This window comes from Nerophis ophidion, linkage group LG18 (genome assembly GCF_033978795.1).
Source record: "Nerophis ophidion isolate RoL-2023_Sa linkage group LG18, RoL_Noph_v1.0, whole genome shotgun sequence".
Lineage (NCBI taxonomy): Eukaryota > Metazoa > Chordata > Actinopteri > Syngnathiformes > Syngnathidae > Nerophis > Nerophis ophidion.
In genome coordinates this window covers 50,318,497-50,339,559 of record NC_084628.1, presented here as the reverse complement: position 1 = coordinate 50,339,559, position 21,063 = coordinate 50,318,497, and the positions used below count along the sequence as shown (strand labels likewise).

General features: G+C 42.5%; 2 protein-coding genes across 5 annotated transcripts in view; both read right to left on the bottom strand.

Moving 5' to 3' along the window:
• Positions 1-21,063, bottom strand: part of LOC133537310 (oocyte zinc finger protein XlCOF22-like) — a 340,825-nt gene that overhangs the window by 244,044 nt on the left and 75,718 nt on the right. The gene's annotated exons all lie outside the window — the stretch shown is intronic.
• LOC133537307 (oocyte zinc finger protein XlCOF6.1-like) overlaps positions 1-21,063 on the bottom strand; it is a 275,459-nt gene that overhangs the window by 216,238 nt on the left and 38,158 nt on the right. The gene's annotated exons all lie outside the window — the stretch shown is intronic.

The window sequence follows — 21,063 nt, the reverse complement described above, 5'->3', positions numbered from 1 at the left end:
CGATTGCATTGGGACGGATTCTGATGTTTTTAGACACATTTATCAGGATAAACCTGGGAAATCCCTTATCTTTCTATTGTGTTGCTAGTGTTTTAGTGAGTTTAATATTACCTGATAGTCAGAGGGGTGTGTCCACGGGTGTCTTGAGGCCAGTGTTTGAAGGAAGTCGACGGCAGCTGTATGGATGGCACAAGCTCAACTGATCTCCGGTAAGTGGCGACTTTTTACCACAATTTTCTCACCCAAAACTGCTGGTTGACATTTGGTCGGGATCCATGTTCGCTTGACCGCTCTGATCCATAGGAAAGCTTCGCCTCCGGGAATTTCAAACAAGGAATCACTGTGTGTTTGTGTGGCTAAAGGCTAAAGCGTCCCTCCTCCATCTTTCTACTTTGACTTCTCCAATATTAATTGAACAAATCGCAAAAGATTCAGCATCACAGATGTCCAAAATACTGTGTAATTATGCCGTTAAAGCAGACAACTTTTAGCTGTGTGTGTGTGCAGCGCTCATACTTCCTAAAAACCTGTGACGTCTTGCGTACACGTCATCATTCCGTGACATTTTCAAGAAGAAACTCCCGGGAAATTTAAAAATGCAATTTAGTAAACTAAAGCGGCCGTATTGGCATGTGTTGCAATGTTAATATTTCATCATTGATATATAAACTATCAGACTGCGTGGTCGGTTGTAGTGGCTTTCAGTAGGCCTTGAAAATACAGATTTCAGCACTGTATTGCTGTGTTGGATCCGCTTTGGACTGGACTCTCGCGACTGTGTTGGATCCATTATGGATTGAACTTTCACAGTATCATTTTAGACCCGCTCGACATCCATTGCTTTCCTCCTCTCCAAGGTTCTCATAGTCATCATTGTCACCGACGTCCCACTGGGTGTGAGTTTTCCTTGCCCTTATGTGGGCCTACCGAGGATGTCGTAGTGGTTTGTGCAGCCCTTTGAGACACTAGTGATTTAGGGCTATATAAGTAAACATTGATTGATTGATTGATACTCCAACTCACCACACTGAGAAGTGGGGGCGATCCTGAGCTAGCAGATGCATGTTGCTATCATGTTTTATCAGCGAGGAAGACAGCAATTGTGTATACTTTTTTGTCGGAAGCAAGTTGTATTTGTGGTATACTGAAGTTTCATGATGTTGTTTGCACATCAGATTGACTCTCTCTCTCATCCACAGTCGAAGGCGAAGCCTAGCAATGTTGTTGCTAACGGCGCCGAGGAAGCTAGCGTAGCTGCGGGACCTCGTCGGAGCTATGCTAAAAACATTAGCTGTCCACCTACACCAGCTCCTACTTGTTCACCATCACACGAGCTCACCTGCGATCCAGCGGTCGGCGGCACGACGGAGGACTTCACCCCGAACATCGGTGCGGTTGGCGGCCCAGAGATGGAGGAAGACTGCTCAGACACCGGTGAGGACAGCGGCTCAGCGGCGGACGGCGTAACGGCTTCTGACGACTCCCTGGCCACCATTAAAGTCGGCAGCGCGGAGGTCCTCCTAACTTCTCCTGAAACCTTGAGGGTCATCACCGCGTCACCTTGACCCCCCACAGCCTACACAGGTTTCGGGGGTCTCTTCGTGGATCCATGGTCTTTGTTCTCAACCTCACCAAAACCCGCGAAAAGCACATCTACCCCCACCACTCCTACCTGGCCCCCCCTCCCCCTCTTCAACCACACCGCTCCCCCATCACCTGGACGACGAACAATAGGCCACTCTCCCTCTCTTCCTCCCCCAAGTCTTGCCACAGAAACCTCAATAACAACCAACACCCCTCCATCTTCTGGACAGTACTTCTCTCCAACGGACTCTGATGTTGTCTTTGGTTCCGGTGGGCTACACATCATCCACCTTAATGTGAACAGCCTCTCTGGAAATAAACTCGACCAAATCAGAGAAATGTTCCACAAAAATAAGGTAAATATCCTGTGTTTCTCCGAAACTAAATTAGATGAGAGTGTTTCTGATTCAGAGATAGAGATAGAAAACTTCTCGGTCATCAGAAAGGACAGGAATAAACATGGTGGTGGTGTTTGTATGTATATTCACCAGGATATTAAATACATAACTCGCTCTGATCTCAAGCACAATACCCTTGAATCTGTGTGGGCAGAAATCAAATTCACTAACGCTAAGCCGGTACTAATAGGGACTATATACAGACCCCCTAATCAGAGTGATTTCTATGGTGCCCTGGAGGAGTGCTTAGCTGGTGTAGAAAACATGGAGATTATTATAACTGCAGATCTGAACACAGATATTCAACGCAGAGATGCGCCTGTCTTCAAATCTTACAGCAAATGATGTAATCTGCATGCTCTTTCCCAGCTAATAACACTCCCCACACGGGGGTGTGTTTCCACCCAGTCAACCATAGATCTCATCCTCACATCGGACCGGCATAATATTAAAAATAGTGGGGTCATGATCTGTGGTTTTAGCGACCACTATATAACCTTCTGCACGCGCAAAATAAGTAAACCTAAAGCCAATGGCCACATAACAGCTCAATCCAGATCCCTTAAAAAATACAACAGTGATAATTTCAACCTCAAATTAGATGAGTGGGACTGGTCCCCTGTGCTCACGAGCAACCTGGTTGAAGATGCTTGGGATGGCTTCAAAACTGCGTTCCTAGCGATACTAAATTATATAGCTCCCATGAGAACAGTCAGGATCAAAGCCCGCTCTGAACCGTGGATCAATCCAGACCTATTAGCTGCCATAAAAGATAGGGACAGAAAATATTTCGAATATCAAAAGTGTAAAACCGAAGTAAATAAACAACCCAATAATAATAACCTCAAATCACTCCTTTCAACGCTCAAAAAGCAATGCAATAAATTAAGAAATAAAACAAACAACCTGACTAAATCCTTAAAAAAAAATTATATCAATGACAAAATAGAGATAGCAAGCAGACTTAACATCTTTTTCACCAGCATAGCCACAACTCTCGTAAACAAGCTATCCCAACATTCTGGTCGCTTTGGTGTAGAACACATTAAAGCCTTCTACAAAAAGCTCGGAGTAGTCAACAACAATTTCAAATTAGAAATGGTCTCAGCTAACGAGGTGCTTAATAAATTGAGCGCGCTCCACCCAAACAAGACCACCGGCCTTGACAATATCCCCTCCAGATTCCTCATGGACTCTGCCACCACCATTGCCCCAATAATCACACATATAATAAACCTCTCAATTAAACAAGGCCAAGTACCCAAGGATTTCAAGATAGCAAGAGTAACCCCCCTTTATAAAAAAGGGAGCAAATTAGAACCTGGTAACTACCGACCTGTTTCTATTCTCACTTCCATTTCCAAAGTAATGGAGAAAATAGTTTATGAACAGGTTGATAGATACCTTGCTACTAATAAACTAATGTACAAATTCCAATCCGGCTTCAGAACTAAGCACTCCACTGACACATGCCTTCTCTATCTGAGCGAGCACATCAAACATGAGGTGGACGCGGGCAAATACTGCGGCATGGTCATGCTGGACATTCAGAAGGCCTTTGACACCGTTAACCACGCTATACTGTTGGATAAGCTCCGAGCAATCGGATTCGATGAAACCTCATCAAGCTGGATGCAATCTTACTTGGAGGGGAAGAAACAGGTGGTAGAGGTGCCCCTCCCCTCTCAGTAAGCTGTGGAGTCCCCCAAGGCAGTATACTAGGACCTTTACTGTTCCTAATATACGTAAATGACATGCCATCAGCATGCCACTGTGAATTCTTACAGTTTGCGGATGACTCGGCCCTGCTGGTATCCGGCAAGGACAAGTCACAGGTGGAACAAATCCTCAGTGATGAACTCCTCAATATTTGCACCTGGCTCGCTGACAACAAGCTATCCATACACTTAGGTAAAACGGAATCCATCCTATTTGGGTCCCATATCAAACTTAAGAAGGTCATTGATTTCACTATAAAAGTGGGTGACATTGTTATCACCAGGAAGGATGAGATCACCTACCTACGTTCCATTCTAGAAGCTAATCTTTCCTGTGATAAAATGGCAACCAAGGTGATCAAAAAGGTCAACCAAAGAACGAGATTCCTCTACAGAATCTCCTCTCTGGTCAACAAAAACACCTTGAGGATTCTAGCGGGAACTCTCATTCAACCCTTTTTCGATTACGCTTGCACCTCCTGGTACTCCAGCACCTCCAAAACCCTCAAATCTAGACTCCAAACATCCCAGAATAAGCTAATCCGGTTACTTTTAGACCTCCACCCCAGATCACACCTCAATCCAACCCACTTCTCCAAAGTGGGCTGGCTCAGGGTGGAGGACAGAGTAAAACAACTTGCACTGAGCCTAGTCTATAAAATCCGCGACACCTCCCTGATACAGAAGTACATGTCCAACTTCTTCCTTAACGTAAATGACGGCCATAACCACAACACCAGGGGGAGCTCCACAAACCACGTTAAACCCAGATTCCGATCTAACAAAGGTCTTAACTCATTCTCTTTCTATGCCACATCAATGTGGAATGCACTCCCAACAGGTGTAAAAGTAAGTGCATCTCTATATTCCTTCAAAAGCGCTCTAAAACAACACCTCCAGGCAACTTCAACCCTTTACTAATACCCTCCTCCATTCACATCCCATCTTCCCGGATTATAAATAACCTAATGTAAATAATCAAATGTACTTCTAATGTATATACTTGTTCTTATGCTATCTGAACTCACTATGTTCTCTGCTGGCTGTACATATCCTACTGTAAGACCTACACTGTTTCAATGTCCACATTTCTCTGTTGATGCAATTGTTGATGACTGAAGTACTGATATCAACCAAAGCTCCTCATCCCACCCCCCGGATTGTAAATAATGTAAATAATTCAATGTATATACTATGATGATTAACCTGTGTGATGACTGTATTATGCTGATAGTATATATTTGTACCATGAATTGATTAACGTGGACCCTGACTAAACAAGTTGAAAAACTTAATGGTGATGTTACCATTTAGTGGTCAATTGTACGGAATATGTACTGTACTGTGCAATCTACTAATAAAAGTATCAATCAATCAATCAAAGATTAGCGTGCCTTTATTAACTGGCTGCTTAGCGCCGGTACTTTGTGGTTACTGCTGTTCCTCACGCATGACTGTCCTTCTCGTCTCACTTGCTAAACCCTCCTGTTTTTGCTCGTGCATCTTGCAGGTTTGCCTGTTTATCCAGCTCCGACTAACGCTTTCAGTTTATAATTTTGTGTTTCTGTTTTACTTCATTCTTGAAGTATGTTTCCTAGCTTCGTCTAGAGATTTATTTTTGTACTTTGCTCTTTTATTTTTTATCTTATCTGTCAGTATTATTCCCAGTCTTTACTAGCGCTTTTGGTTTAGTTTTGGTATTTATCTTAGTAGTTTTTATGCTGTGTTTTTGTGCTCCACCATCGCTTTATGTTTTTGTGGCTACATCCTCCTTGCGCCCAGAATAAAAGAATACATCTTGTCTACAAACAATATGTCTCTGCATCCTTGGGTTCCATCTAATTCAGCTCCTAACAGTATTGCTCTGCTGAATAAATGAATCACTATAGCTGCCAATATGGAAGATTTTTTATATATTTAAGAACATATAATTTCCTAAACAGGTAGCAAAATGACACCACAAAAAGTGAACTAGCAGCAGGACTCAGTTAGTATTTTATTAATTTAAAAATGAATTAACTATAAAGAGTAACATGAGAGTGGATTTTTCACAAGAGTTCACCAAAAACTGGAAATTGGGAATGCTAGTTACAATCATTTCGTTATTTTTAAGATGCAGAAGAACGAGGTGGCACCGTGCAGTGAAAAAAGGGATATTTATTGATAAAAGAACAAAAACCCAGAGCAACTTTTCTATGAAGCAAACAAAACAAACTGCTGAAATCCAGCAAAACACTCACAGAAAATCAGCAAAAAAAGAAAAAAAAACTAACCAAAGTAATATTAACAATAATAACGATAATAATAATAAAAAAAATGAAAGAATATGAACAGTTAGTAAATAAATAAATAGAAAAAACTATGTACATATAGGGAGTCATCTTTAAAAAAAAAAATAACAGTTTAATCACGAATTGGAAAAAATAAAATCAGGCTTATGTGGCGTGACATAATGGAGCCAGTATTCCCAGTATGAAGTAAATATCTCTAGTTTATAAATAATAAAAGCTGTTATCTTCTGTGTTTTATAAATGTCCATTGTGATTTCCATCCATTTCTTCAAAGTTGGGCTCTCCTGTAATATCCATTTCCTGGTAATGCTCTTTTTACAAACCACTAGTAGGATATTCATGAAGTATTTCTCTTTTTTCAGCCAATCCTGAGGTGCGATGTGTGAAAAACAGAATGTTACTTTCAAGGGGTGATTTGAAAATATCCTGTAGAGCTTGGTGTATCTCTTTCCAATAGTCCTTTATGGCAGAGCAGTCCCAGAAAACATGCTAGTGGTTTGCCTTTAGATTCCCACAATTTGTCCAACAGGCAGGGGAGTTGTTATCATACTGAGACTTCTGAGAAGGTGGAATAAAACTTTCCCAGCCAAACTCTCCACTTGGGTGAGCTGCTACAAGTTCATTGATATCTCCATTTTATTGTCCATTCTTCCTCAGATGTAGTTATCCCTCCTTCCTTCTCCCATTTTGTTTTAACATATGAAGTTAAATATGATTTCCTATACAAACATGAAACACTTCTATCAATAATTTCTGCATTGTAAACTTTTGTAAACAGTTCAATGAAACAAATGCTGGTCTTTGTTACATTTTTCACCTTCATATTAACAAAATGCCGCAACTGCAAATATCGATAGAAGTTTTGTTTTTTTAATAAATTTGTCAAATTTGTCACTGACAGTTTAGTTAGGTTTTCTCCTCTGTGTTTGTTTTTATTTCCTGTAAGCGCTCTTATTTTGGTTCAGTTTCCTGCTTGTCTCTCTGAGAGCTGTTTCCCCTCAGATGCGGCTGATTGGCACCTGGCCACACCTGGACTGTCAATAGGCCAGTTGCTATTTAGACCTGCTTTGCCCTCCAGTCAAGGCTAGAGTAGTGTTGTTGTACTGGAAACTAATTTACAAACACAACTTCATCACACACAATACTCCACTATGGAATTGTTCTTATATTAAAATGAGAAACAAATCCATCTTTGTACAGCAATGGTTTGAAAAAGGCATTTGGTCGCTTATGCACTTATTGAGTGAGAAAAGTATTTTATGAATTGAAGATTTCATTAACTACATCCTGCAAATAAAAATAATTACTCAATCAATCAATCAATGTTTACTTATATAGCCCTAAATCACTAAATTACTAAAAATAAAAGGCTTTTGTAAAAAACATTCTAAATACAGCATACCATCTTTTGTAATTATTTACTATTTCTTCAATAGTATATTAAAAAAAAATAGAACTTGAAAGTTTCCAATCTTCCAAAGGCAAAGGGGTTCATTTTGGAAAAAAAACAACCCCGGAATTGACCACTTAAAATCATTTTTAGGATATTGAATTGCAATTGAAGACAACACTTGTTCGTTCTGTGATAGGGAATGTATGCAAAGTAAATCTATGTATAATATTGGCTTTTGCCAAAACGACAAACTTTGATTGATATTGATATTGTTTTGGGGATGTTAAAAAGAAAAAAAACCATAAAAATGTTTCAAACACAATACTGGATTTATTTGATATTTCCACAAATGTAAGTTTGTAAAAAAAAAAATCCCTTCACAAAAATAATCTGCCATTTTCTCTCACGTTTATATTACATAAAGGTCTGGGGACATACATATAAAATAATCACAACACAATCATCTTATTACAAAAGAGAGTAATGAAGATTATTAATAACATGGATTACAGAGACCCAACAAATGATTCATAAAGTCACAGATTTTAAAATTGTATAAAAGACAACTGTTCAAATGATGTATAAAGTAAATAATAATATGCTTCCTGAAGTGGTCCAGAAGATGTTTCAGATGTGAACCAGTACATATGTATATCATATAAAGGTGATAATCTATGGGGTTATCAACAATTACAAATACAAATATGTAATTCTTCAATATTTCAAACGCCTATAAAAAACTATTATGAATAAGTCTAAAATTGTATTATGCATATATCTACAAATAAAATGTTTTTTGTATATAAAATATGTCTTGTACTGTTTACACTCACATTTTCAGTCAAATTATTTTGTTCAATATTTAATAAAAGTACATTAATGCATGTACTTGATTGATGTGCTGATGTTGTTAGAAAGTCCAAATGAAAGTCTGGACAGTTTATTTCAAATCCTGCAGTTTCATTTGCTGCTGCTGTTCTCACCAGCACACTTGTGTTTCTTACACTGGTACTTAGAAGACAATCTTTCACCACACACACTGCAACTCAACACTTTCTCTCCTGGGTGTCTTCTCATGTGTGCTACAAGCTTTGATCGTCAACAAAAGCTTCTGTTGCAGATTGAACAGGAATGTGATTTTTCGCCAGTGTGTGTTCTCTTGTTTTTTTCACATCCTGACTTTGTGTGAAACCTTTACCACAGTTTGAACAGGAAAAGGTTTTTCACCAGTGTGTGTTCTCATGTGTACTTTCACAGACTGTCGATTTAAAAAATCTTTACAACAAATTGAACAAGAAAAAGGTTTTTCTACACTGTGTATTTTCATGTGTTCTTTCAAACTCTGACTTTGTGTAAAACCTTTACCGCAGATTGAACAAGAAAAAGGTTTTTCTCCAATGTGTGTTCTCTTGTGTATTTTAAAATTCTGACTTTGTGTAAAACCTTTACCACAAGTTGAACAGGAAAAAGGTTTTTTGCCAGTGTGTGTTCTCATGTGTACTTTCAAATGTTCCTTCCTTGAAAAAGATAAGCTACAGATTGAACAAGAAAAAGGTTTTTCTCCACTGTGCATTCTCATGTGTACTTTCAAATACTTACTTAGAACAAAACCTCTACTACAGATTGAACAGATAAAAGATTTTTCTCCAGTGTGCGTTGTCATGTGTACTTTCAAATTGTGACCATTTGTAAAACCCTTACCACAGACTGAACAGGAAAAATGTTTTTTGCCAGTGTGCGTTCTCATGTGTACTTTCAAATGTTGCTTCCTTGAAAAAGATAAGCCACAGATTGAACAAGAAAAAGGTTTTTCACCGGTGTGTGTTCTCATGTGTTCTTTCAATTTGTGAGTTTCGACAAAACCTTTACCACAGATTGAACAGATAAAAGGGTTTTCACCAGTGTGTAATATTGTGTGTTTTTTCAAACTCTGCTTTTCAACAAAACCTTTACCACAGATTGAACAGACATAAGGTTTTTCTCCAGTGTGTATTCTCATGTGTACTTTCAGACTACAATGGTATTTAAAAGTTTTGTGAGAGTGAGAAGATGTGAAGTGAGTGTTGTCAGTGTGACATGTCTTATCATCTTTAGAGTCTTCATCATCAGTGTCAGGAGAGTGTGACGTTGTGTCCTCACTATCTGATAGTGGAGCTAAGAGCTTGTCTGCTTGTGATCCTCCACAGTGGTCTCCATCAGCTTCTGTTGTCATGTGTTGTGTTGAGCTGCTGCTTGGAGGCTCCCCCCCTCCCCTCTCCTCACTTTCACCTTTCACCTCATCATCGTCACTCTTCACAGGGACACCAGTCACTGGGAACTCCTCCAGTCCTTCAAGATGATCTCCCTCTGGACTGATGTTGTGTTCCTCCTCTTCCTCTTTAATGTGGGGCGTCAGTGAGTCTTCCTCTTCCTTTTTACAGGGAAGGGTCTGTGTCAAAGAGGAAAAGGAGACGCCAGAGGGTCCGTGGAGCCTGGTCTTCCTCTTCGATGGATCCTCCTTCACCATCCTGAAGCTACACTCCTGTTTTTCAGGCAGAACTTGTTCTTCACAGACATCTGCAGGACACAAAATGACAAACATGCTTGCGAAATGTCCAGATTCAGACAGTAAGTTCACATGAACTTAAAAAAAACAAGTTATTATATGAATTGGCCTGAAAACCAGCACACTGCTCTTCACAACATTATTAAGAGGAAAATAAGACCACTTTTTACGAGGGATGGGCAATATGGCCTAAAATCTATATTGCAATAAATTCCCTTTAACCTGAGTGCAGCTGGGATAGGCTCTAGCGCCCTCTGGGATTTTGATGTCAGTTACTGATGTATAAACTTGGAGAAAAGATTAAGTCGTTTACAGTGTAAATCTGTATTCTGCATTGTTGTCGCTGTTATGACGCCATCGTGTGGTCGAGTTTGCTCACTGCGAGTGCTCTGGTTTGAAAGTGTATTTCCTTTTCCTTCGTGCCTTGAACCCGAAGTAAGGTTTCTTCATTGATCTCGCCAAGCAACGTTTGTAAGTGTAACCAGGATTTCCACTGGATGTGGAACGGTAGCGCCACGGCAACAGACTCGATCCGTTTTTTGTTTCAGAGTCAATGTGTCAGTTTCCACCGCCTGGCTTCTATAAAAGGTGAAAAAAGAACAATCCAAACACAAGCACAGACGAAGCAGAAACAGACTGCTTTTTCATACTGTTAATCCTGCTAAAGTGATTTGGGATCCTGCAGTGAAACCCAAGGGTATTTTGGGAGGTCACTTAAACATCCGAAGCCTAGTTCCCAAGTGTGATGAAATCAGATTATTACTGTCCGAGTCTAATCTTGATTCTCTATGCATAAGTGAAACGTGGCTGCATGATAACATTTTAACCAGCTTAATCAGTGTTCCGGGATATAAATGTTTTAGAAGGGACCGAACTGTAGGAAGGGGAGGGGGGGGGGGGGGGGGGTACTGATATATGTCAAAGACTTACTTAATGCAAGGGAAATTCCCCTGACTGCTGATATATCTACTGAATGTTTATGTATCAATGTCACACTATCACAAAACATGCAATTCAATGTATTGGTGGTATACAGCCCTCCATCTGCGTGCGCTGCAATGCTATGCGAAGACTTAGATGTACTGTTTAAGAATTTTAAGAATAACAGTGAAGTACCTGTCTTCGGAGACTTCAACTTAAACTGGCTAGATAAACACTGCAGAAAAAAACTAAAAGACCTCACATCTAAACATGACTTTAGTCAGAAGATAGAAACCCCACATGTATCACTAAAAACACTCAGACACTAATTGAGTATCTTGAGTAATCCTCACAAACAAGCCTGACAGAATCATAAAATCTAGTTACCGGCTTGTTAGATGATAATCTGACATTAGCTGCAAGAAAACCCACAAAGAAACGTCTGACGAGGTTTAAAAGTCAAGATCAGAAAACTTTTAAACTTGAGATCCCTCACCAATCAACAACTGCATTTGAAAACGAATTAAAGGGTCTTACTTGAGACGAGCTCCAACAACATGACCAAGTACACGCCTGTTGTAATCAGCTAATGTCTACTATCGGACACATTATTGATCAATATATTAGAAAGCGAAAAAATTATGATATCCGGAAATTAATGAAAATAAGAGATTATGCCTCAAAAACTTTTATCAAAACTCGTAGTGACAGATTCGAAAATATTTAAAGACTTACGTAATCAAGTAGTTAAACATCTCGGAATGTCCCAATCAAACTATTACATCCACATGATTTTAGAGGCCAAAGGAAATGGCAAAATGATCTGGAAACTACTACACAACCTATTAAACCCAGAGGGTAACACCACCCAAACCCAATATAAACTACAGTAGGAGACAAAATCATTACTGATTGTACTCAAGTCTCAAATGAGTTCAAAGAATTCTTTATAGAATCTGTCAAAAACCTTTCCTCGGGTTTTTCCTGTCTGACATTTCCAAAATGCAAAAATTTGGATCAGTGTGCTATGCTTACCAGCAACAAGCCAAGGGCAAGCTAGACTCCAGGTGTGAGCAGGGTGTTTTTGTGGGTTATGATAAAAACTGCCCAGACTACCTAGTGTACTACCCAGAACAAGAGAAAGTTCAGAAACACAGATTGGTAAAATTCACAACCAAAACTGCAACAGAAAAAGAAACACAAACATGTGAGTCATACACGGGGTATGGTGATGTAAACCCCAGGGTTAATGAAAGAGAAATTTGTGTTGATGATGACAAGGTTGAAAATGTACCAGATCAAGGTTTACAGGGTGTTTCTCAGACTTCACCTGAACAGACTGAACGCACAGAGTCCCTGACACTGTAAACGGAAGGAACCCACCACAAACCAGGAGGAGGCCGGTTCACTTACAGGACTTTGAAAACATTGGACACATTTGTAACATGCGTGGACTCTTGCTACAGAGCAGTATGTGACATTCCTCAAACCTACAAGGAAGCGATAATGTCAAACAAATCAGGGCAGTGGAAAAATGCTATGGATGATGAGGTAAAGTCACTGGAGGAAAACGACACCTTTACCCTCACCCATTTGCCACCAGACAGTGGGGGGAAAATGGGTCTATGGCCTCAAGAGTGACATTGACGGAACAGATAAATACAAAGCGAGGTTCGTAGCAAAAGGCTACAGTCAGAAAAGGGAACTGACTACAAAGAGACATTTTCACCCACAGCAGACATGACAAGTGTGAGGGTGATCATGCAAAAGGCGGCACAAGAGGAGCTAGTGCTGCACCGGCTTGATGTGAAGACTGCTTATCTTCACGCTCCGATCGATTGTGAAATTCATATCGAACAGCCAGAAGGCTACGACAAAGAATCAGTCACAGGTGAAAAGCTAGTGTGTAAATTGCACAAGTCTCTCTACGGCTTGAAACAGTCCGGTAGAAATTGGAATGCAATGTTGCACACATGTCTAACTGAGAATGGTTTTGTACAAAATTCTGCTGATCATTGTGTGTACTTACGAGAGAAGTATTATGAGAACGTGATTTTACTAGTATGGGTAGACCATCTCATCATAGCATCTAAAAACAATGGTGTACTCAACAGTGTGAAAATGATGCTCACTGAAAGATTCAAAATGAAGGATCTAGGAAAATTGAAACATTTTCTGGGAATAGATTTTGACCAAACAAATGGTAAAGTCACAATGTCTCAAGAGAGATATGTTCACAACATCTTAGAGAGATTTGAAATGCAAAATTGCAAGTCCAGAGAGACTCCATGTGAACCAAAACTAGAGTACACAGATGTTGCAGACAAAACGACAGATCAAAGAAGGTTCAGGGAGGCAGTTGGAAGCCTAATTTACTTGTCCACATGCACACGTCCAGACAGAAGTTTTGTGGTCAGGAAGTTATCCCAACACTTTGCTGAGCCAACACAGTAAAATATGTCTTTAGATACCTCAAAGGTACAGCAGAAAACAAGTTATGTTTCAAAAGAAATGAAAGTGAAAAACTGGGATTGAGAGTGTACAGTGACGCTGACTGGGCTTCAGATGTGTCTGACAGGAGAAGCACATCAGGTTATTGTGCTAGTCTAAGCGGAGGTAGCTCTCTAATCTCATGGAAAACAAGAAAACAAGCTACTGTTGCTTTATCCACATGTGAGGCAGAGTACATGTGGTTGGCAGTTGGGGGCGGCATGGCGTAGTGGGTAGAGCGGCCGTGCCAGAAACCTGAGGGTTGCAGGTTCGCTTCCCACCTATTGACATCCAAATCGCTGCCGTTGTGTCCTTGGGCAGGACACTTCACCCTTGCCCCCGGTGCCGCTCACACTGGTGAATAGATGATGAATGAATGATAGGTGGTGGTCGGAGGGGCCGTAGGTGCAAACTGGCAGCCACGCTTCCGTCAGTCTACCCCAGGGCAGCTGTGGCTACAGATGTAGCTTACCACCACCATCGTGTGAATGAATGATGGGTTCCCACTTTTCTGTGAGCGCTTTGAGTATCTAATAATAGAAAAGCGCGATATAAATCTAATCCATTATTATTATTATAATGTATTTACCTAGGACAGTGTGATAAAAAAAATACGTATACTCGTTTAAATAGATGATTTTCTTTGAACTGGGTACCAAAAGTTGTTTATTAGACTCAGAAATGTGACACTCAGCAGGAGATCTCTTATCTGATCAAGGTCTGGCTCCTGTGTCTTTGATGTGACATGTGGACTTTAGTTGACCTGGACATGTGTGTTTTCTCTCCCTGGTACCCCCCCGTGCTAAACTGTTGCCCTTTCCCGAGTGACCCCCCTCCCCTTCTGGGCAAACGACACCCTCTCCTTCTTCACAGGACTTTGGGTATTCATTCCACTGGTGTACTGTATGTAAATGAGCATGGAGGGTGGGACTTCTGAGAATGTATAATTGTCATGACATATTCTAAAAGATTTAGAACAAGCTGGAACGAACGGATGTGTCGTTCTGGTTTGGTCTCGCTTTGCAAAGCTTGTTATTATTTGTTTGTTACTTTGATAAATTATTTTAAAGCTATTTGTCACTAAAGGATCGTCTTTAGGAAATTTCCACGACAAGTTGGTGTGCAGAAGCGGGATCCCAAGAAGATCGCTGTTCCCGTTGGCAGAGGCCGCTGAAATGGACTAATCAACCCGGCAGCACAAAAAAGCTGACTTCTCCTTCCCAGAAATTTGAAAGGACGGGAGAGTTTTCGAGGCCCCTGCGAATCGGACGGCCGTCTCTTCGAGATCACGTTTAACCCGCTGCAACATCGTAACGGTAAATTAATTGAATCATCCTGACTGAAATTTTAAGACGAATCTCTGACATTTGAATTTCAAACAAAAGACGATTCCACAAAAGGTTTTTTTGTGTGACAAAGCTTGAGTGATTTATATGTTTCATACATGGGAAATTAGCCGTTCTTTTTCCGTCTCCCTACGATTTTTAATGCCGGGTTAGAGTCCCTGGGTTAAAGTCCCAAAATGTAGCGCTGGGTTAGAGTCCCTGGGTTAGAGTCCCAAAATGTAGCGCTGGGTTAGAGTCCCTGGGTTAGAGTCCCAATTGTTGCGCTGGGTTAGGGTCCCTGGGTTAGAGTCCCAATTGTAGCACTGGGTTAGAGTCCCTGGGTTAGGGTCCCAATTGTAGCGCTGGGTTAGAGTCCCTGGGTTAGAGTCCCAATTGTAGCGCTGGGTTAGAGTCCCAAAATGTAGCGCTGGGTTAGAGTCAATGGGTTAGAGTCCCAAAATGTAGCGCTGGGTTAGAGTCCCTGGGTTAGAGTCCCAATTGTAGCGCTGGGTTAGAGTCCCTGGGTTAGAGTCCCAATTGTAGCGCTGGGTTAGAGTCCCAAAATGTAGCGCTGGGGTAGAGTCAATGGGTTAGAGTCCCAAAATGTAGCGCTGGGTTAGAGTCCCTGGGTTAGAGTCCCAATTGTAGCGCTGGGTTAGAGTCCCTGGGTTAGAGTCCCAATTGTAGCGCTGGGTTAGAGTCCCTGGGTTAGAGTCCCAATTGTAGCGCTGGGTTAGAGTCCCTGGGTTAGAGTCCCAATTGTAGCACTGGGTTAGAGTCCCTGGGTTAGAGTCCCAATTGTAGCGCCGGGTTAGAGTCCCAAAATGTAGCGCTGGGTTAGAGTCCCTGAGTTAGAGTCCCGATTTTAATGCCGGGTTGGAGTCCCAATGAAAGTAGCCGTGTCTTCATAAAAACGTATCTATATGCCCGGTTAGAGGCCGGAAGAAATAACACGGATTTAGGGTTGGAGCCGTCTCATCATAAATTTTAATGGGTTAGAGTCCCGATGATTAACAGTGTCTATAAGGCCGTGAGTGTATGCCCGGTTAGAGGCCGGAAGAAACAACACACATTTTAGTATGTTAAGTTTAAACAAAAAGAGCGGAAAATTAAAACGAGCTCGAATATGTAGTCCAGGAAAGTTAAGCCTGAGGTATTCGATTGTGATTTCCCATGTATGTGCACAATGAAAGAAAATATGTAGAGGGAGCCCTAATGTGTGTGAAAGTATGGGTGAATGAATTGGGATTTCCCAAGACTGGTTCATTTAGGATGAATCAATTGAGTAAAATGAAAGAAAAGTTAGCGCTACAAGAGGTCAACATGCGAAAGGGAAAGACTGCGCGTGTGAAAGATTTGAATTGTTTGAACAACATAAAGAAACATTAGATGAGTGAAGCAGAAAATAAAGAAAAGATCGATCTTGCAACTGATATTTTTCCCAGTACTCTGTTTTCGAGCCAATCTCAGGGCCTGAGTCGCAGTCGAAGGGTTTCTGAGGACTGGACGCCACTTTACCCCACTCTGCCCCCGCACTACGACCAGCAGCAGCAGCACCAGCACCAACAACAGCACCCGCCGATGTCACCCCTCCAGCTCCAGCTTCAGCAGCTCCCAACTCTACCCCTCACAACGCCGTTTTCGCCCACTAACTACCAGCGGGCAGTCTCGGGGCACGGCGCAGCAGCCCCGGCGGGGTCCTCCCACTCACATCAGGATGACAATCAAGGAGCATCGGGCTCATCAATTCAACATGTGACCAACGAAGTGAATAAATGATAAATGATAAATGGGTTGTACTTGTATAGCGCTTTTCTACCTTCAAGATACTCAAAGCGCTTTGACACTACTTCCACATTTACCCATTCACACACACATTCACACACTGATGGAGGGAGCTGCCATGCAAGGCGCCAACCAGCACCCATCAGGAGCAAGGGTGAAGTGTCTTGCTCAGGACACAACGGACATGACGAGGTTGGTTCTAGGTGGGATTTGAACCAGTGACCCTCGGGTTGCGTACGGCCACTCTCCCACTGCGCCACGCCGTCCCTAAATAAAATGTCTCTGAGTGAGGACAGTGCTGGCAGGACTCTGAGAAGTGGCAGAACCTTCCAGGCTCCGATGATGGAATATCCAGGACCGCAAGGGACTCCCGCTTTGGTCTTACACCAGATGGACCAGGAAATGCGTGAAGCGATCAGAGACTGGCCGTCACCACACAGAGCTGGAGACGCGCTTGCAGCCGCATTCCAGGCTTTCTGTCGGGCATGGCGTCCCACAGGAGCAGAAATACAAAAACTTCTGCTGGTGCATCTGGGACCGGAGCAGTTGGCAAAGATAGCAGCAGAGGTGCACGCGGGACGTTTTGCCCCCTCCAAACTCCCTCTCTTTGATTAAAATGCCAATTTTTCTGCTAGATTTGCTCTCTATGAACTCCAAGGAAACTCCGGGGGCAATTTTTGAAATAGGTGTCCAAGCTATGGCACGCCGGGGTCCAAATCCAGCCCCTGTTTTTTTTATTCATTTTTTTGCATTTTTGGGACATGGGGGACTTGTGGGACCCCACCAAGGACTGATTTTTGAACACTTTGAGGACTGCCACTGTGAAATGAACGCGGGATGGAGGCAAGAAGAAAGATGGACGTGGCCGTAACTATTGTTTCACGTGCGGAAAGGAAGGTCACCGGAGGCGAGACTGTCCTGAGAATAAACGGGATGGACAGCGGGACTATTGGGGCAGAGCGGATGGAGGCCAACTCAGAAACAATTCAGATTGACTGACCGGCTCGGGACCTGAGACAACGAAACAGATAAGTGTTGCACCCACACCTTCTCACGACAACACCATACTAACCGCTAACCGCAACGAAGACGCACTTGCTTTTACTGATACATTGCTGCTTGCTAAGGTGCAGGACAGAATTAGGGAATTAGAAGAGCGTGAACAGCCAATGGTTGGGACGTATGCTTTTTGTGAGGACTTAGCCTATAAGAAAATGCCGATGATTGTGTGTGATGTGGGTGGAAGGTCATTGACGTTTCTTGTCGATTCTGGAGCGACAAACAGCGTAATTCAAACGAGTGAATTCTCTACAAAATTGAGTGGTAGAACTATGTTTTCCACTAGTGCGAGTGGGCAAACTGTCTAGAAAAGTTTTCAATACCAATTCGTTGTACATGGGCGACAGCTGATTGTACAATGACAACAAAACATTTGTTTTTAATGTCTGATCTTTGTCCAATCAATCTGTTGGGTCGTGATTTAATGTTAAAATGGGGTATCGGAATCACTCCGATGCCAGAAGGCCTCAAAGTGGAGAGGAATGCAAATGGGTCGAATTTTGTCTCATTGGAGGTGAATTGTCCGCTCTATATCTATCAGTGGTGGGTAACGACCACTGCTTTGCAGGATCTAGAGAGCACAATATCACCCTGTTTGAATCCAGTATCTGACAGAATTGAATCTGAAAGCATGTATTGTGTGTCACATGTTCGTGAAGGTCCGGACCAAGAATATGAAGCTTCATTCTATCATGGTTTGAATGATAGTTTGTTTATTAATGACGTCTATTTTGATGGATGCAAATGTGCAGTTGCAGTAAAATTAACTCCATCACAAGAAATATTGGATCATGTGGAAAATTCCAGTCCGCACATTCCGATAGCAAAAGCTAAATCTGATAATTGGCGGGATTTAAATCCTTTTATGCATGACTGTTTTTTGGCAAAGGATTGGCAACCGTGTGCACGCGGGAAAAAATGTATTCTATTCACAAGCAGTTGATGCATATAGAATTAATTATGCGGCAAAAATTCATTTGCTACGTTCGGTGCAATTAGCATCTCCGACTGACGAAAAGTATGACGCACACCTGACTTTGACTGCGGTGACTTCTCCGACTGAGATTTCCTCCTTGTTGGCGCAAGTGCCGAGTTGTTTGTGGGCGAGGAACGACAGGCATGGGCTAATTCTGGTGCTGTTTTCCGGGATGGAGCCGGGTTTGGCCCTGACGCCTGAAGCTTTGTATGAATGTTGTCTGTCTATCTGTGTTGGCCCTGTGATGCGGTGGTGACTTGTCCAGGGTGTACCCCGCCTTCTGCCCGATTGTAGCTGAGATAGGCACCAGCGCCCCCCGCGACCCCAAAGGGAATAAGCGGCAGAAAATGGATGGATGGATGGGAAGCCTTGTCTTCCTAAACGCTTGTTTGATTGTTATGTGAAATTGAGTGATGGGTTGGACCATGTGTCAAAGGGAGGGATGTGTCCAGCAGTACAGCAATTCTGGTTTACTAAGGGCTTTTACGCTTTCACAGAACATCTCTGTAAAAGTTGTTTGATTTGTGCTCAAAATAATCCAGGTAAACTTAGACCATTACCACAAGCAGCACACCCACCGCCTAGTAGGGCTTTTGAGCATGTCATGATGGATTTCATTGAACTTACACCCAGTGAAGGGAAAAAATATTGTCTAGTGATGTGTAAATGGTCCTTAGTGTGTGAATGTGAGTATGAATGTTGTCTGTGTATCTGTGTCGGCCCTGCGATGAGGTGGCGACTTGTCCAGGGTGTACCCCGCCTTCTGCCCGATTGTAGCTGAGATAGGCACCAGCGCCCCCCGCGACCCCAAAGGGAATAAGCGGCAGAAAATGGATGGATGGATGGGAAGCCTTGTCTTCCTAAAGGCTTGTTTGATTGTTATGTGAAATTGAGTGATGGGTTGGACCATGTGTCAAAGGGAGGGATGTGTCCAGCAGTACAGCAATTCTGGTTTACTAAGGGCTTTTACGCTTTCACAGAACATCTCTGTAAAAGTTGTTTGATTTGTGCTCAAAATAATCCAGGTAAACTTAGACCATTACCACAAGCAGCACACCCACCGCCTAGTAGGGCTTTTGAGCATGTCATGATGGATTTCATTGAACTTACACCCAGTGAAGGGAAAAAATATTGTCTAGTGATGTGTAAATGGTCCTTAGTGTGTGAATGTGAGTATGAATGTTGTCTGTGTATCTGTGTCGGCCCTGCGATGAGGTGGCGACTTGTCCAGGGTGTACCCCGCCTTCCGCCCGATTGTAGCTGAGATAGGCGTCAGCGCCCCCCGCGACCCCAAAAGGGAATAAGCGGTAGAAAATGGATGGGTGGATGGATGGTTGATATGTTTTCAGAATGGGTAGAAGCCTTCCCAGCGAAACATGCTTCTTCCGCTGCAGTGGCAAAAGCACTTTTAACTGAAATTGTGGCAAAGTGGGGCATTCCGAAGAAGTTATGGAGTGACAATGGTTCACATTTTGTAAATGAGGTGATACAGCAATTGTCTGATTATTTGCAAATTGATTTGAGAACTCATTGCAGCTACCGTCACAATCCGGAGGTGCTGTTGAAAGAGGAAACGGAACAATTCAATTAAAACTTGCCAAATGTTGTGAAGAGACTAAGCTCAGCTGGCCTAAATGTTTGCGGATAGTTGTCATGTACATGCGTATGCGGGTGTGCACGCGTCATAACCTGTCACCTTTTGAGATTCTGTTTGCAGTCCCCCCTAATGTGGGGATAGGACCATCAGGACCGCCAATTGAGACGACCCTCTGTGAACACGGACTGGTAAGATATTGCATATCTTTAACAAAGTGTTTTGCTAATATTCGAAGGCAAGTCTCCTTGGCGCTTCCGGGGCGAGCGGATCATCCTCTACACACCATTGTGCCGGGCGACTTCGTGCTTATCAAGAACTTCAGACGGAAGAGCTGGAAACAATGAGGCTGGCTCGGCCCGTTCCAAGTTCTCCTCGTCACCCACACTGCAGTGAAAGTGGAAGAACGGCCGACGTGGGTCCACGCTTCGCAATGCAAGGCGATTTCGGGCCCTGTAGCGGTGGCCGCAGAGGAGTGAGGAGCTGTAAAATCGCTTTTGGCTCCTACGGCAGGATCCGCGGCTGCAGAGACGAGGGTTACACACACCTCCCTCGCATCACATCTTTAGAGAAACACTACTAGTTTGCAGACACAGGTGAAGGCGCTGAGGGCCAAAATCACCAGGACAAATGTGTAGCGGACTCACATAATGTCTCAAACTGCTATGTCTGTACATATATGCCTATAGCGGCGTCCAATCCACATGTCACACCTAAGCCTGTAATGGAGGGTTATAGATATTTTCCCAGGATGTGTTATACCTTTTTGCAGCAAATCTGAATGATACGGTTAAAGCGCATACGGGGACACCTTTGTCTTCGCTTGAAGATCCGAAGTTAGATTTTTATGATCTGTGGTCCGATAATGATACGAATGTGCTTTTTGGTCCAGTTTATATTAGGCCGGGTATGAAATGTGCGTGTTATGCGGTATCTTGGAGCCTTAGAGAGCCGCCAGTGCAGATGGGACAAATTCCACTGATG